The 14,977-nt window shown below is 44.9% G+C and overlaps 1 long non-coding RNA gene across 1 annotated transcript; it reads right to left on the reverse strand.

Moving 5' to 3' along the window:
- Positions 1 to 7,315: 7,315 nt before the first annotated feature.
- On the reverse strand, positions 7,316 to 12,329 carry LOC309614582. The gene is made up of 2 exons (XR_014236298.1): positions 8,317 to 12,329; positions 7,316 to 7,540 (listed from the first exon to the last, which is right to left on the reverse strand). It is a non-coding gene; the product is annotated as an uncharacterized lncRNA (long non-coding RNA).
- Positions 12,330 to 14,977: the final 2,648 nt, after the last annotated feature.

The following is a 14,977-nucleotide window of genomic DNA, read 5'->3' on the forward strand; positions in this document are numbered from 1 at the left end:
GGCCTGCTGGGCCTCCCCACAAATCGGGGACGGAAACACACGCTCAGCAGAAAGCTACACGGTTCCTCCTGTGGTTGCCATGACGGGGCGGGGGCGAGCGGTTGCCGGGGGAACGGGACAGGATCTCTGGAGAGCATTGCAAGAGTCGGCCATGCAGTGGGCATTTCATAAGGTTTTATTGGATTAAAGGGTAGAGGGGATGCTCCAAAAGGAGCCCAATGTCTTCTTCTCATCCAATTCCCCATCAGAAGAGTGATGATAAACACAGCAGGCCGCAGAGGGTAGGGCGGATTGGGCTGAGAGATTTATGACCCAGAACGAAGAGGTGTGTAGACAGTAACCAGAAAGGAGGCCAAGGGCATGGCCGGCATCAGATCCAGGGAGCAAGATGAAGGCTGGGATACAGGAGCTACAGATGAGGTTCAAAATTTACTCTGGGAAGTTGTATATATCAAGAATCATCAAGGGCTTCCCTGGTGGCGCAGTGGTTAAGGATCCACCTGCCAATGCAGGAGACACGGGTTCGAGCCCTGGTCCGGGAAGATCCCACATGCCGCGGAGCAACTAAGCCCATGCACCACAACTACTGAGCCTGCGCTCTAGAGCCCACAAGCCACAACTACTGAAGCCCGCGTGCCTAGAGCCTGTGCTCTGCAACAAGAGAAGCCACCACGATGAGAAGCCCGCGCACCGCAACGAAGAGTTGCCCCCGCTCGCCGCAACTACAGAAACCCCGCGCACAGCAAAGAAGACCCAACGCAGCCAAAAATAAAGTAAATAAATTTTTTTTAAATGGGTTGTTTTTTAAAAAGAAAAATCTTCAAAATGCTCATTTCAGGAATTTGTCCAAAGCAAGTAATAGGACAAGTATTTAAAGATTTCTAGGGGACTTCCCTGGTGGTCTAGTGGTTAAAATTCCGCCTTCCAATGCAGGGGACGTGGGTTTGAGCCCTGGTCAGGGAACTAAGATCCCACATGCTGCGGAGCAACTAAGCCTGCGCGCACTAGAGCCCACACGCCACAAATAGAGAGAAGACCATGTGCTGCAATGAAGAGCTGATGCACCGCAGTGAAAGATCCCACATGCCACAACTAAAGACCCCATGCAGCCAAATAAATAAATAAATAAAATATTTTTTTTAAAAAAGATTTCTATAAAATTATATAAAGATCTCTAAGGGACATTGTTTGCAATAGTGTCATTTATATTAACAAAAATTTTAACTAATCTAAATATTCAAAATTGGGAATCACCTTAAAGAGGTTCTGGTACACCCACCCTATGCAACCATTAAAAAATATATTTAAGGATGTTTAATTATATAAAGAAAAGATTGTAAACAAGTGAAATGTCAGGAAACAACATAAAACTATTCATAAAGATGTCAAAGGAAACAGAATTCTATGCTTCAGAAAAAATTAGAAGGAAATACTGCAAAAGTATGTGAATAATCTGGGTGGTGGAGTTAAATGTGATTTGAATTTTGTATATGCACTTTTGTATTTACTGAAATTCCAGCAATAAGTATGTGTCACTGTTATTTTTAAGATGTTAATTTTTTTTAGACTTTTACTGTGAATGTCATTGGGGCTTTAGTCTGGGACTTGCTCCCCTGGGAGATAGTTATGTGGTTCTAAAACAGATCCACAGACTTTAAAAACTACCTGTTGGCTGGATACTTCAAGGGATCCAAGTGGCCAAGGTGCTCCCAGACCTCTGAATTTATGAAAGGCATCACAGGGCATGAGAATAAGCCCTGGATTAGGAGTCAAGAAATCCTGCTCCAGGTGAACTGCTAACCACTCCATGATCTTGAGCAAAGCACTTCCCCTCCAATTCCTCATCTAAAATGGGAATAACAGTGCACGTGCTGACAACCTCAGAGTGCCATAATTTGTAAAAGGCATGCTCACCTGGGTGTTGTCATCCCAATGAAGATAAATAGCATCCTAGACCTTGACCCAAAGAATGACCTCAGGGCCCACCCTTGGTAAGGTCTGCCCATCTGTGTTCACCCTCTCCATCAGCCACCTACTGAGAACTAGTGTTCACAGTTGTGACCCTGGAGTCACATTCAGCTCCTGGAGGACCTTCTGAATCATCCCATAATGACTAAATCAGGAGTGGAATCCTTGGAAATTTATAAGCACCCATGTTCACCATGGTGACTCTCAGTGAGTCAGGATGTCTTAATTTAGCTGAAACATCCCATCCCAGATCCAAGTAGATTAATATGAGAGAGCCATTGCTGGCAGGTAGTGGAGTCTACTGGTTGCTTTGAAGAAGAGTACCCACACTCAACTGTTGACACACATTTGTGCTGAACCAGGAGTTTTATCTTCCTGTGGAGCCCTTCCTCTGAGGAGTTCCTCTTGCTTTAGTCTTTCATACGGCATGGCTTCTTCTCATAAAGTGGCCAGTGCATTTCTAACTTCATAGGATACTCACTCATGTATCAGCGTTGCCTGATAGCCTACACATCTCAATGTCTCCAGGCTAACAGTTCCTAAAAAATAACAGCGCAGCACTAGTTACAAGGAATGATAATTACAAAAAGATTGTTCTCAAGTCACTTTGGGAAATATACTTTAACAGCAATGTACAATTATAGAGGTCACTGTGATGACCATGGATCCTTTTTTCATGGCCAATCATGTGGGACTATTGGTCCAGGGCACACTTTTTGGTCAACACTGCTTTGAATCCCTGGAATGTCTAATGGTACCCAAGCTAGGTTTGTCTTTGGAAAGCTCCTGTGTGACTCTTACTGCCTGATAAATATTCTTCAAGGAGATGTCTTTACAATTACTCTGCACTCAGATCTGGAGAATACCCAGGGGGTTCCCTGTCCACCTTTGTCCCCAGGGAGCCATGCTTCTGAAGCATCTTCAGTAATTAATTCACAGACGAGCCACCATTACTGCCCCACCACACATGTACACTGCTGTTCTTGTTCATGGACTAGTGCTTTTGTTTTTTTTCAGCCACGCGCTATGACTTGTGGGACCTTAGCTCCCAGACCAGGGATGGAACCCATGCCCCCTTGCAGTAGAAGTGCAGAGTCCTAACCACTGGACCACCAGGGAATTCCCTGGGCTAGTGCTTTTGATTGGTCTTTTCTACTTTGTACAGTTGTCTTGCCCACAAATGCCGATGCATAAGCGGCTTGTATAACCTCAATCGAAGCAACAAACCTTGAAACAATCGCTGGATAAATTCAAGGCCTCAGTGCCATGACATTGGGAAATGGCTTACCTTCTCTGGCCTCATTTTCCTCATTTATGAAAGAAGAAGGTTGAACTTCTTTACTTTCCTTAACTCTCTTCAAACTGAAACTCTATTCATTTTCACTTAGCAGGATTAAACAAATCCTCAGAGCTGGGAGGAAAGGAAAGGGGGTATCTGCCAATACCTAATACCATAGTATACAGAAGAGAGGGCTTGAATGTCTTTGGACAAATTTGATAACTTCTCTGGGTCCCCATTTATTAATATGTAAAATGGGTATAGTTATACCTACCTCACATAATTGTTGTGAGGACTCAATGAGTCATTGCATGTATTAATGCCTGAAATTTAACAATTGACCAAGCCCCTCACAAATATCCTCCAACCTGCTAGAAAGAAAGGAGAGACTGGACATTGGCAATGGAAAGAAGAGTAAAACATCACTGGATCAAATCACATCACTCCCTCTCTCAAATATTGGCCTTGGCTTCCCATTGCCTGAAATTCACACTCTCAGGCATGGCATTCAGAGCTCTTCACCCTTTAATCCCAAACCACCTTCCAGCCTTATTTGCCACAACAGTATATTTTTCCTTTACTCTATTTAGAGTCATGTAGAATTCAATTTCTAGCTGTTCTTACAACGAGCACCTCTGTCTTCATGAAGATTTTCCTTTCATTGCCAACTTTGAAGGATCTGGGTTCAACTCTATTAAAGGAACTGGAAACTCTTCAACTGAATCCCAGACCACCTATACTTTCCCTTTTCTCTCCCCATCCCATCTCCTCCCAGCCTCCTAAATAGGTCTTTAGGTACAGGGATTATTGAGGAATGAGATTGTTAGAGCTCTAGAGGACACTTGGTCTCTGGCTCTGGGTACTGGCCTACTTCCAGCTATTTAAATCATCATCATCATCGTCATCATCATCATCCTCTACTTACAGCTATTTTCAAAATGCCCTTGAACCTCATTTCTCCTCTCCTATGATTCTGGAGTACAAATCTGCATGTCACACATTCACATGTGTTGCTTTCCTCCTATATTGTCATAGTGAGCCCATTGTTCTGAGCTGCCAGAGTTGTGTTCTGATTCTCTCCATCAAGACGCTCTCTGTGTCTCCCTTCTCTATGGCAAACACACAAATTAAAAAGCAGAGGGTCTCTGTCTTCACCCAGGCCATTGATTAAACTCTTGAAGGATGCATAGCAGGGAGTATGGTCTTAATATCCTCTCCTAAGGCTCGTGTTGATTTGCTAATGAGCACATTTAGTGTAAATGGTTATTCAAGTAACTTAGAATCCATGTAACTGTTTTATCATTCACCACTCATGACCCCAACTTGTCTAAAAAAGACCCCAACTTACCCCTAAAAGAGCCCACTGAAGGCCATGCTGAAATCCAGACACTCCTCATGAAGATATCATGAGACAGCTAGTCTAATCACCATATTCCAAAAAAGGCCTTGGACCTTAAGTGGTTGGCATATCCGTTGGCATATTGGGCAGGATGGAGCAGACTCTTCTGCAGTAACAGACAAGTTAGGAAATCTCCGTGGATTATCATAACACTTTATTCTTCAGGCATAAGAATTCGAGGATGGGTCAAACAGTTCTCCATCTTGTTACGCTGCGTCTGGAGCAGTGGCCTCTGAGGCTGCCACGGCAGAAAACGAGGCCATGCCAGCTCCTCCCCCGCTCACCATCCACTAGCAGGAAATAGTCATGTGGCTCCAACCCAAGCCGAGGGGACCTGTGAAATGTCGGGGAGAAAATGACTGGTGGCACAAACCAGCTCTGCCACAGCTGGGTATGTTTCTGTGTGTGATCCCATGATCGTGTTTTCCCTCTTCTGTGCCGGGAAAACTTGGTCATCCACTTTAGCATATTTAACAGTTCTAGAATCCTCCACACTGAAGTCTTTGGACAGATTCCATTAGCGCCAACTGCAAGAGTCATAAATGCCAGCACAATAACCTGGATGTTCCAAAATATTGCTTAAGAAGTCCCTTTCATGTCATTGAAACATACACATGCACACACACACACGCACACACAACCATCTAATCATCTGGCCCCTGGGGGATAAGTACTCTCAGTTCCCAAACAGCAAGCTTGACCAAGTCTGATTAATGAATTTCTGAAGTTATTTTTGTTTATCCTCCTACCCTTGATGCTATGATTTGCCTGTGGCAACATGGGTGTAGATTAATGAGGCTTTCAGCAGCTAGTGAAAAAGTGTTCATTAGCTTAATTATCCACACCTTCAGAGGGAGGGCAACTCAGGGCTGTCAGGACACAGCAGAGTGTCTGTGCCAGAGAAGAACACCAGCTCCATGCTGCTCAACGAGAACGGTCTTCCCTGGAGAGCAAGATGAGGAATGGGGGAAACAAGTACGTAGAGGCACAGAAGACAAACATGACAGGACTTAGTGTGATTAAATTAAATTAAATTAAATTCGCATTAAATTTCGCGTATAGTACTAGCTGGTGAAATTTACCTTTTTTTTTTTCTTTTCATTCCAGTCAACATAAATAACAAAAACATTGCTTAAGAAATGTTTGAAATTTGTTAAGAAATTCATTTACTATTGAAAATGTATTTTTTCTGGAATATCTTTCCTTTAAGAGCTGACAAGAAAGGGTGCTCTAATGTATTTCATTACTGAAATGAAGAATCTAGAAATAACGTAAGCTAAAATATGCTGGAAACATTTGTACTTTCCAAATTGTAATTTGGAAAGTAATTGTATTGCAAACCTCTCACACTGAATTATTTAAGTTTTCTTCAACTCTTCAGCAAAAGTTCTATGCATCTTCCAACAATATTTAATGACCAAGGAGTCCATTATAATGTGTCATTATGTAGTTTTTAGATATTTCTTCAGCCATTTCACCATAGCAAGAGTAGCAAGGGTTTGACCGATGGATTATGACATTAAGTAATAAGTTTAAAATTATCACATTTAATCCAATTTTATAAAGGACTGGGTTGAGTATATTACGGCTTTAACCAGTTGAAAAATTTTCTAAATGTCTTGGCGATTGCAATGGCTTCACCCTTTCACTAGCTATGTCAACACACAATATTCACTCAAGGACACAGTCATCATTAATGATAGTGGCCCACAGACCCTATTTCAAATATCAGTCAATAATTTTTTTAAGTCTTTTGACCAACTTTGTGATTGATATACTTAGACAGCCATTATTTTTCTCTTGTAATTAGCTGAAAAGCAGCAAACGCTAGGGGTTGCAGATGGATAGAGTCAGCCATTCTCCTACTGTTCCCTGGGTTGGCATCATTAACATGGTCCTCAGCTTGCAGTTTCTTCACAGGAATCATTTCAATCGCTTGTCCATTTTGTGAGGATTAGTTAAATTGAAATGAGATCTCCGAAGCTGTAAATCCACTTAACAGGACACAAGACACAAATAGGCAAGGCTTATAGGAGGCATACAAATTTCCATTTCAGGAAGTGTCCTCTGAATAAGGAGTGTTCCCTGCACTTCACCATGGGAGTTTCCAAGGTAGGAGCTCTCAGGGTTTCTAGAAAGCATCTTGTCAGCCTCCTCAGGCGATAGATGAGTAGGAGGCATCCAGGGGAAGAGTACAGACGATGGAGACTGAGGTGGGCTCTGGTGGTAGAGAACATAGGTTCAAGCCCCAGTCTCTGCCACCTCCTCTCTGTGTATGCTGGAAGAAATTATGCTGCCTCTCTAAGCCTGTTTCTCCAGCTGTTTACCCACACAGGGCAAACTTGCTACCATTTGTAAATTTTATCTCCATAAACCCATCTTTAAAGGGAAGGAAGGGAGGGGGGAGGGAGGAAAGAAAACATCAATGCTAAAGTCTGAAATTCAGTAGAGATTGTCAAACGAGCCTGGAGGCTCCCAATGAGTAGCATTTCTGTCTTGATTACCTCTGTATCCTTGGCATGCTTAGCACATAGTAGATGCTTAAAAGTTATTACTGATTGTAGTGGGTTGAATGGTGGCCCCAAAAAGATACGTCTATGTCCAAATCCCTGGAACCTCTGAATATGACCTTATCTGGTTAAAGGGTCTTTGCAGATGTAATTTAAGGATCTTTCTTTCTTTATTTATTTCTTTATTTATTTTTGGCTGTGTTGGGTCTTTGTTGCTGCACGTGGGCTTTCTCTAGTTGCGGTGAGCGGGCTTCTCATTGTGGTGGCTTCTCTTGTAGCGGAGCACGGGCTCTAGGCACGCGGGCTTCAGTAGTTGTGGCACACAGGCTTAGTTGCTCCGCAACATGTGACATCTTCCTGGGCAAGGGCACGAACCCGCATCTCCTGCATTGGCAGACAGATTCTTAACCACTGCACCACCAAGGAAGTCCCAACTTAAGGATCTTGAGTTGAAAATATCCTGGAATATATCCAGGTGAACTCTAAACCAATGACAAGTGTCCTTGTAAGAGACAGAAGACACAGAACACGGAGGAGGAACTCATGTAAAGATGGAAACAGAGACTGGAGTTATGCAGCCACGGCAAGGATGGTTAGAGCCACAGAAGTTTAGGAAGAGGCAAAGGAAGATTCTTCCCTAGAGCCTGTGGAGTGACTGCAACCCTGCCAGACACTTTGATTTTGAACTTCTGGTCCAGAACCGTAAGAGAATACATTTCTATTGTTTTAAGCCACCAAACTTGTGGTAATTTGCTACCATAGGCCTAGGAAATGAATACACCAATCCCATTGGCTTCATGTGATCGTGCAAATTTGGTATTACCTCATCCAGTGATTTCCAAACTTAAGTTCTGCAGAGCCCTCTGTGGCCCCCATGATGCAATTTTGTATTTAGAGGTACTTCTAAGATTCCTTGTAATTTAAATATTCTGCAGCTTAAAAAAACTAAATTAGGGAATTCCCTGGCAGTCCAGTGTTTAGGACTCAGCGTTTTTACTGCCATGGGCACGGGTTCAATCCCTAGTCAGGGAACTAAAACCCTGCAAGTCATGCAGCTTGGCAAAAAAAAAAAAAAAAAAAAAATTAAAAATCTAATCAACCAACCCCAAATCTTAGCCAACTCTAAATGTTAACACGGAAGATCAGAGGAGTTACGTAACTTGTCCAAGTTCCTCTGCAAACAAGAGGCAGAGCTACGGTCAGCACCACTGCCTTCTTCCTCCCTCTGCAAGGCTCTGCCTGTTCCCCAAGGAACCACCAGTACTTCATTGTCCTTGGAAAACAAAGAGGAAAATATCAGCAACACTCCCGTTATAGTGAACGACAAGGTAAAGATGCCCTTGATTATCAGCACCACCATCCAACATTCAACTACAGGTTCCAAACACTGTGAGAAGTGGAGATAAAGAAAGAAAATGGAAAAAGAGAAAGGAGAATTCAAGTAGTGGGAGCTCCTGACTGTCCATAGGAGATGTGAGGAAAGCGCCCATGGTATTGACACCGATGAAGGCAGAATCGTCTTCCACCACGGACTGAGCACTCAGCCCAACCTGCTGTCACTTTGGAGTCAGACAGAAGTGACTTCCCACTGCAGCCCTGTCACTCAAGTCTGTGTAACCTTGAGCAAAGTCAACTTCTCAGAGCCTCAGTGTCCTCTGAGGAAATAGCTACATTGCAGGATGGTTACAGAACGAAGGTTGCAAGAATTAAATGACATGACACAGCCTAGGGATCTGACCCAGATTCTGCAGCCAAGCTAGTAGACCCATGCCTCTGTGATACTAGCTGTGGGTCTTGGACAATTACCTCTCTGTGCCTTGGTTTTCTCATCTATAAAATGGGGTATGCTACCTGTCTCCAAGGGTCATTATGAAGGTTAGAATAAGCTAATAGTTATAAAGTACTTAAACAGTGTCTGGCAGAATAGTGCTGTATGAGCATTTGTAAAAACAACATGAAAATGTACCTATGGGAGGGGAGGGTTTTCCTCACCTCCTCACAAGAAGGGACTCCTAAGTGACTTAGAATTTGGTAAAAAAGACAGAATTTTGATTGCATAAAATGCATCAATGTCAGTTTTAGCAAGAGAAAAGTTTTCTTTTCTGACAGATGCTCCACTCTAAGAGTCTGAAAGCTCCCTCTCTGCCTGACTCAGTGTGGACAGAAAGAGAGTTTGATAAAAGTCTGAGGGTTTGGTGATTGGCTGACAGTGAGAAGGTTTTCTTTCCGGTGATGAATTGTCATGTGCCAGTCTTTCCAACACCATGGGCGTAAGTGAGGGGCGTGCACATGCACAGCCCCTGGCACAGCACAAGTGGTGAGTAATTCTCTCCCACTGATGCGACTAGGGTTACTCCAGGCCTGGGACCAGGCATTCCTGGACTATGGCTGCAGGTCTTGCTAATTTGAGCCTAATTCCTGTGACACTGGTGTGCAGGCATCTAGCTCATGTCAGCTGATCACTGAGCACTCTCATTCCTCCTGACAAAAATAATAATACTAATAAACACCCAGTATGTATCCAGCCCTCTGCTGCTAGGCTCTGGGAACACAGAGATGAGCTCATGGGAAAACAAGATTAACGAACAGAACATTGCAAGTCCTGTTTGGTGGGATCACAAAAGAGACACTGCAGCTAACCAGGGAGTGAGTGTAGAGCAATTATGGAGCTCTTGCTTTGTGCTAAACATGACTCAAAGCGTTTCCCTTTATTAACTCATTCCACCCGTACAGTCACTCAGTGGGGTAGATGGTACGGCCCTAATTTACAGTCAGGGAAAATGAAAAACAGAGAGGTTAAACCACTTGCCTAATGTCACACAGCTAATAAGGGTAGAATCAATGTGCATCCAGATAGCGGGACTCCAGAACCTGTGCTCTCTGCCCCTCAGACTGGGCTGAGGTGTCCCTGGTTGGTGACCCATTGCATTTCACCTTTGGGTTCTCAATTCCCTCAGCATTAGAAAAGAGAGTGGGATCTGCCTAGAATGCCAACGCTGGACTCCTGTCCAGAGAGAGGAACTCATCTTACCCTCGGGGCCCTGCTGCTCAAAGTTATTACTGTGGATGAAAAATGTCGCCTGCCATATAAGTAAACAAAGAATGTTGCAACCATCAAGCCAGCAGCCACTGTAGCTGCCCCCAGCTGTGCACCCTGAGGGGATTCGGGATGGAGAAATGCAGGATACTGACCCTAGATAGTGAAGGTGCATATCAAAGGAATGATTTCAATGAGTCCAGACTCTTGCATCTCCCCAGACAGAGAAAATGCTAAATCCATTAACTTGAGAGGTCTGGTTTTCTTTAATGAACAGTAATTTTTTGATGTTCCGGCCACCTGGTTTTTGTTGCAAAACTCCTGTGTATCCTGGTTCCCCCCTTACCTCTTTGCAGCAGTCCCTCAGAGCCACCTGAGAGGCTGTCTTCCAGACTTCCGTCCTCAGAAAAATCCGCCGAATAAAACAGAGTTCTCACACTTTAGGTTGTGCTTTTTTTTTTGGCGACATTGGCATATGTAGGTATGTAGGGTGAAATTTCAAGGACGATGCTTTGATGGTGTACCCGTGACGCACATTCTAACAAGATCAGACTGACTAAGGCCCAGGATGATCAGGCCTTGTACCTGACTTCACATCCTATTTTCAGCCCAAATCTGGAGATGGGTGTTCCTGTCCCCATTTCACAGATAAGGAACACAGAGGATTAGAGAGGCCTAGTGGCCTGTTTAAATCATACAACAAACAAGAGAACTCCAAATCTCATGCCTTTCTCACTGCGACACATAGGCCATGGGACCACTAGAGAAAAAGCCTAGAGCCAGATAATTCAGAGCTTCTGTTGCTTAAAGGGCCAAAAATCTGAGGGTGAGGAAAAATAAATAACAATGATAATAGTGGCAGGTAACGTTTACTAAGCTCTTCACATGCCATGCTAAGCACAGTATCTCATTTAATCTTCTTACCATCACCGTGACATAAGTTCCTTTTTATCCTTGTTTTACAAATAAGGAAAATAAAGCTCAGATGATAAATGATTTGCCCAGTTTGTATGTGGTGCAGGAGGAATCAAACCCAGACGAGCCTGAATCCAGAGCCCGTACTCTCAGTTCCTCTTGCCTTCGCAGCCAGAGATGAATCCATCTAAGTCGCAGCCTCTGCACGGCGGGGTGCCCTTGGATGCCATACCTCTCTGAGAGTTGGCTTCTTCGGTTGCAGGTGTAGGACCCATAATACCTACCTTCCAGGTGGTAGTGAGAGCCATTGAATCAGGACCCCTGGGGCGTGGGGGCTGGGCATGACCACTGTAAAAACTCCCCAGGTGATTCTGAGAAGGAGTCATGGTTAGGTTCCATCCACTGGGCCTACGTGGGTTGTAGGGGTGTCTCACACTTTAATGTGATATGGATGTGCCTTCTGGTTCAGCAAGTCTGGAGTGGGACCTGAGGTTCTGCATTTCTAGCCAGGCCTCCTCCCCCACCCCGAGGCTGGTGGACCACACTTTGGATACCAAGACTGTAGGTCTTGGTGAGGATATGAATTTTATTTTACGTGCCAGGGAAGCCCCTGCAGACTTTTAAACAGGGGAGTGTTACGATCCATTCTACCACATGCAAGGATCACTCCAACTGCTGTGTAAAGAACAAAGCCCTGGGTGATGGGGAGGTGGAAGGCTGCTAGAAGCAGGAGGCCCAACGTCTGCCGTGGTCCAGAGACGATGTAAAAGGACTCCTCTCCTCTCTTCCAAGCAGGAATGGATGGGGAACCGAGCACAGCGCCCATGCCCAGCGCAGGAGGCCAACAGTGTGAAGGGGTGGAGGTTATCGAGCCCGGGAAGGGGCCAAGCGTGGGCTTGCTCTACTGGCCTCCTGCTGCTTCTCACCTTCGCAGCCTCTAGAGGAAGGTGCTTCTTTGGGTGCTGGGTAAACTTTCTCTCCTCGGCTACTGAGGGCCCAGTCCAAGAACAACACACCCTCTGGGAAGACCCAGCAGGCAGGCTGGAGCGTGGGATCGAGATTTTCCAGAATTCCACGAGTCTATCTAGACCTAGTCCAGAGCCTGTCACCCTGACCAGTGGCCCTTCCGAAAGGTCCAAAAGCCCCTCGGCCTTTCTCGCCCCTTCTTTTGGGTGCTCAGATGAGAGTTCAGAGGGAAAGGATTTCGCTTCCAAAGGAGTGGCTCTGAGGGTTCGATAAAAGACTCACCTCTCCAGGCTCTGCATTTTCCTCTGGGCCGGGTGAGTCATGCTGCTCGAAAATGACAAACACGGGTAAATAAGATAATAGGAATGACACGGGTGACTCAGCTGACATCAACACCCATCTGGCAAGGCTCAGAGGCCCCACAGAGGGCAGGAGGCTCATTCGGAAAAGGAGGATGATTGTGTATAAGAGATCCACTCAGCACATTTTTTTTTCTTGTCCTGGTTACAGATAGTATTCACAAAGTACTTCTTTCCACCGGGAGCTGCCTGAGTCTGGCAGGCCCCGGCATTACTCACAGGGGAGGGGGGTCACAGCCCGGAATCAAGGTCCAGGGATGGACGGATGTGTGCGAATCTTCCTTTGACTGTTGCAGAAAACAGCAGCGCCCTTCCCCCAGAGGGCTGGTCTAGGCCTCATTTTCTCCCCCAAATCCTCCAACAGAATGAATTTGGACACTGGGGTGTTTATGTGTAAAATAAGAGGGTTCTGGGATTTATTTTAAAAATTCTATTCCCTACTCTAAAATCACTGGGAGGTGATAGATGAAATGAGACTGGCAAAATGTTGATAATTGTTCAACTGAGTGAAGGATGCATGAGTCCATGAAACCATTCTTTCTACTTTGGGATATGTTTTAAGTTTCCATAATAAAAAAATTTTCATGGTTGTCATTTTAAAGAGATTTGGTCCAGTCACCCCTCACCAGCCTTTAAGCTTCTGGAGCACCAAGATCGTGCTGGGAAAGTTTGACCTCACTTCCCCTCATGGGCCTCAGTTTCCCCAGAAGCCTAGCTGTCTCCTGATAAAGGAGGAGGCATTGGTTTCTCTAAGCCCTTTTCCAGCTCTGCTTCCCTGTGAGCTGATCATCTCCATGGATTCCAAACTCTCACCGCCCCCCGGGCACCTCAAGCTTGTGTTTTCGTAGCAAGCTTATGTGACCTGTGTAGTGTAGTGGTTAGAGAAGAGATTCTGGAACTCCAGTGTGCAGATTAGAATCCTGGATCAACCATGTCCTAATTATGTGACCTCAAACAACTCACTGAATGTCGTGAGATGTCAATTTTCTGATCTGAGAAATGGAGATAATAATATCCACCTCATGGGGTTATTATAAAGATCCAATGACCTTATATTTGTAAAACATTTAAAACAGAAGTAATGTTCAATGAAGAAAAGGGAAAGACTTCAGAAGCCAGCTGGTTCTCTAGGTCAGGGTCAGCAAACTCTGTCTCCAACGTGCCAGATAGTAAATATTTTTGGCTTCACTGGTCATACAACTTGGTCACCTCTAGGCTGAGGTATCTTGAAGCTGATATGCCTCTTCCATCTCTCTCTTCCCCAGCAGCAGCTGCCCCATAGGCTGTATATTCCAGAAGGTGTCACTGCCATTTACAAAATTCAAGAGAACTCACAATCTGCGTTGTGCTTTAGCAGAGCAAGAGATAAACCATGACTGTATTAAGCTACTGTGATCTTTGTGGCTTATTTTGTTGCTGCAGCACGACCTGGCCTAGCCTGACACACAAGGTACAGCCCTTGAGGCCATAAAGAATAAATCTATTGTTTTTTTCCCAAGACCACTCCAAGTTACACAAACTTTCTTAGTTTTATTTCTTTTCATTTTCATATACCATCTCAAATCCTTCTACTGTGCCAGCCGCCATCTCTAAATACCTTCCAATCTGTGCATGCTCTTCTCTAAGCCAATGCCCAGAATTGATGATGACCCCCCAGATGGGCCTGACTTTCAACAGAATGGGACCACTTACAGGAATACACCCTCAGGTCACATCAGGTGTGCGTGGGGGGAGGGAGGTCAGATCTTATTTTTGGTATATATGGAGTTTCCGGTGAATCAAAACCCTAAGCATTTATCATCGTTGCCTCTGTGAAGCCCATCTTCTCGTACAGGTTTTGTAAAATTGGCTTTTAATGGAGACCAAAAGGCTCTGTTCCATTTCCTCCTAGGCTGCCCTGCCAGCCTCTCGACAGCTATCACCCAGCTGAAGAGAACAGGACGACCTGGGAGGAAGAGTCAGAAAGTGCTGCAAAGTGTCCACAGTTCTGTATTTCTTACACACAATAGTCCCAGGTTCTTGGAGGGATTCTGAGAAATGAGTTCAGTTGGAGCTGTAGTTATGGGGGCTGTTTTTTCCAAGCTGGAAATCAGGATACCGACCAGATAAAAAAAATGTGATGCCACTACTGTGAGGGTCAGGCTGGGGGATTAATATGTAGGCTGACTTTGGGGAATTTTAGGAATATTGGGTGGTCCTCTGGGTTAAGAGGAAAGGACCCTTGGCCACAGGGGTTCCCCGGGCAATCTGGAGGGTACGATTATAACAGATCCTGTCATCCAGAGGCCTCAGAGAAGGAGTGGGTCTAAACTGCCACCGTAGGGTCTGTAAGAGGGCTGAAGGGGCCACAGGGTGCGACCCACAGGTAGGGAGCAAAGGAACTGGGCTTTGGGGCCAAGCAGGCCTGCGTTCAAATCCTAGTTCTACCCTTACCTACCATGTAAGCCTCAGGCATGTCCCTAAATTTCTCTGAGCTACAGTCTCTTCACTTGAATTCCATTTGCATGGTGACACCTTCTTTAAGGACTGGTGTGAGGATTAAAT

Source organism: Balaenoptera borealis (assembly GCF_965194805.1).
Source record: "Balaenoptera borealis genome assembly, chromosome: 17".
Classification (NCBI taxonomy): Eukaryota; Metazoa; Chordata; class Mammalia; order Artiodactyla; family Balaenopteridae; genus Balaenoptera; species Balaenoptera borealis.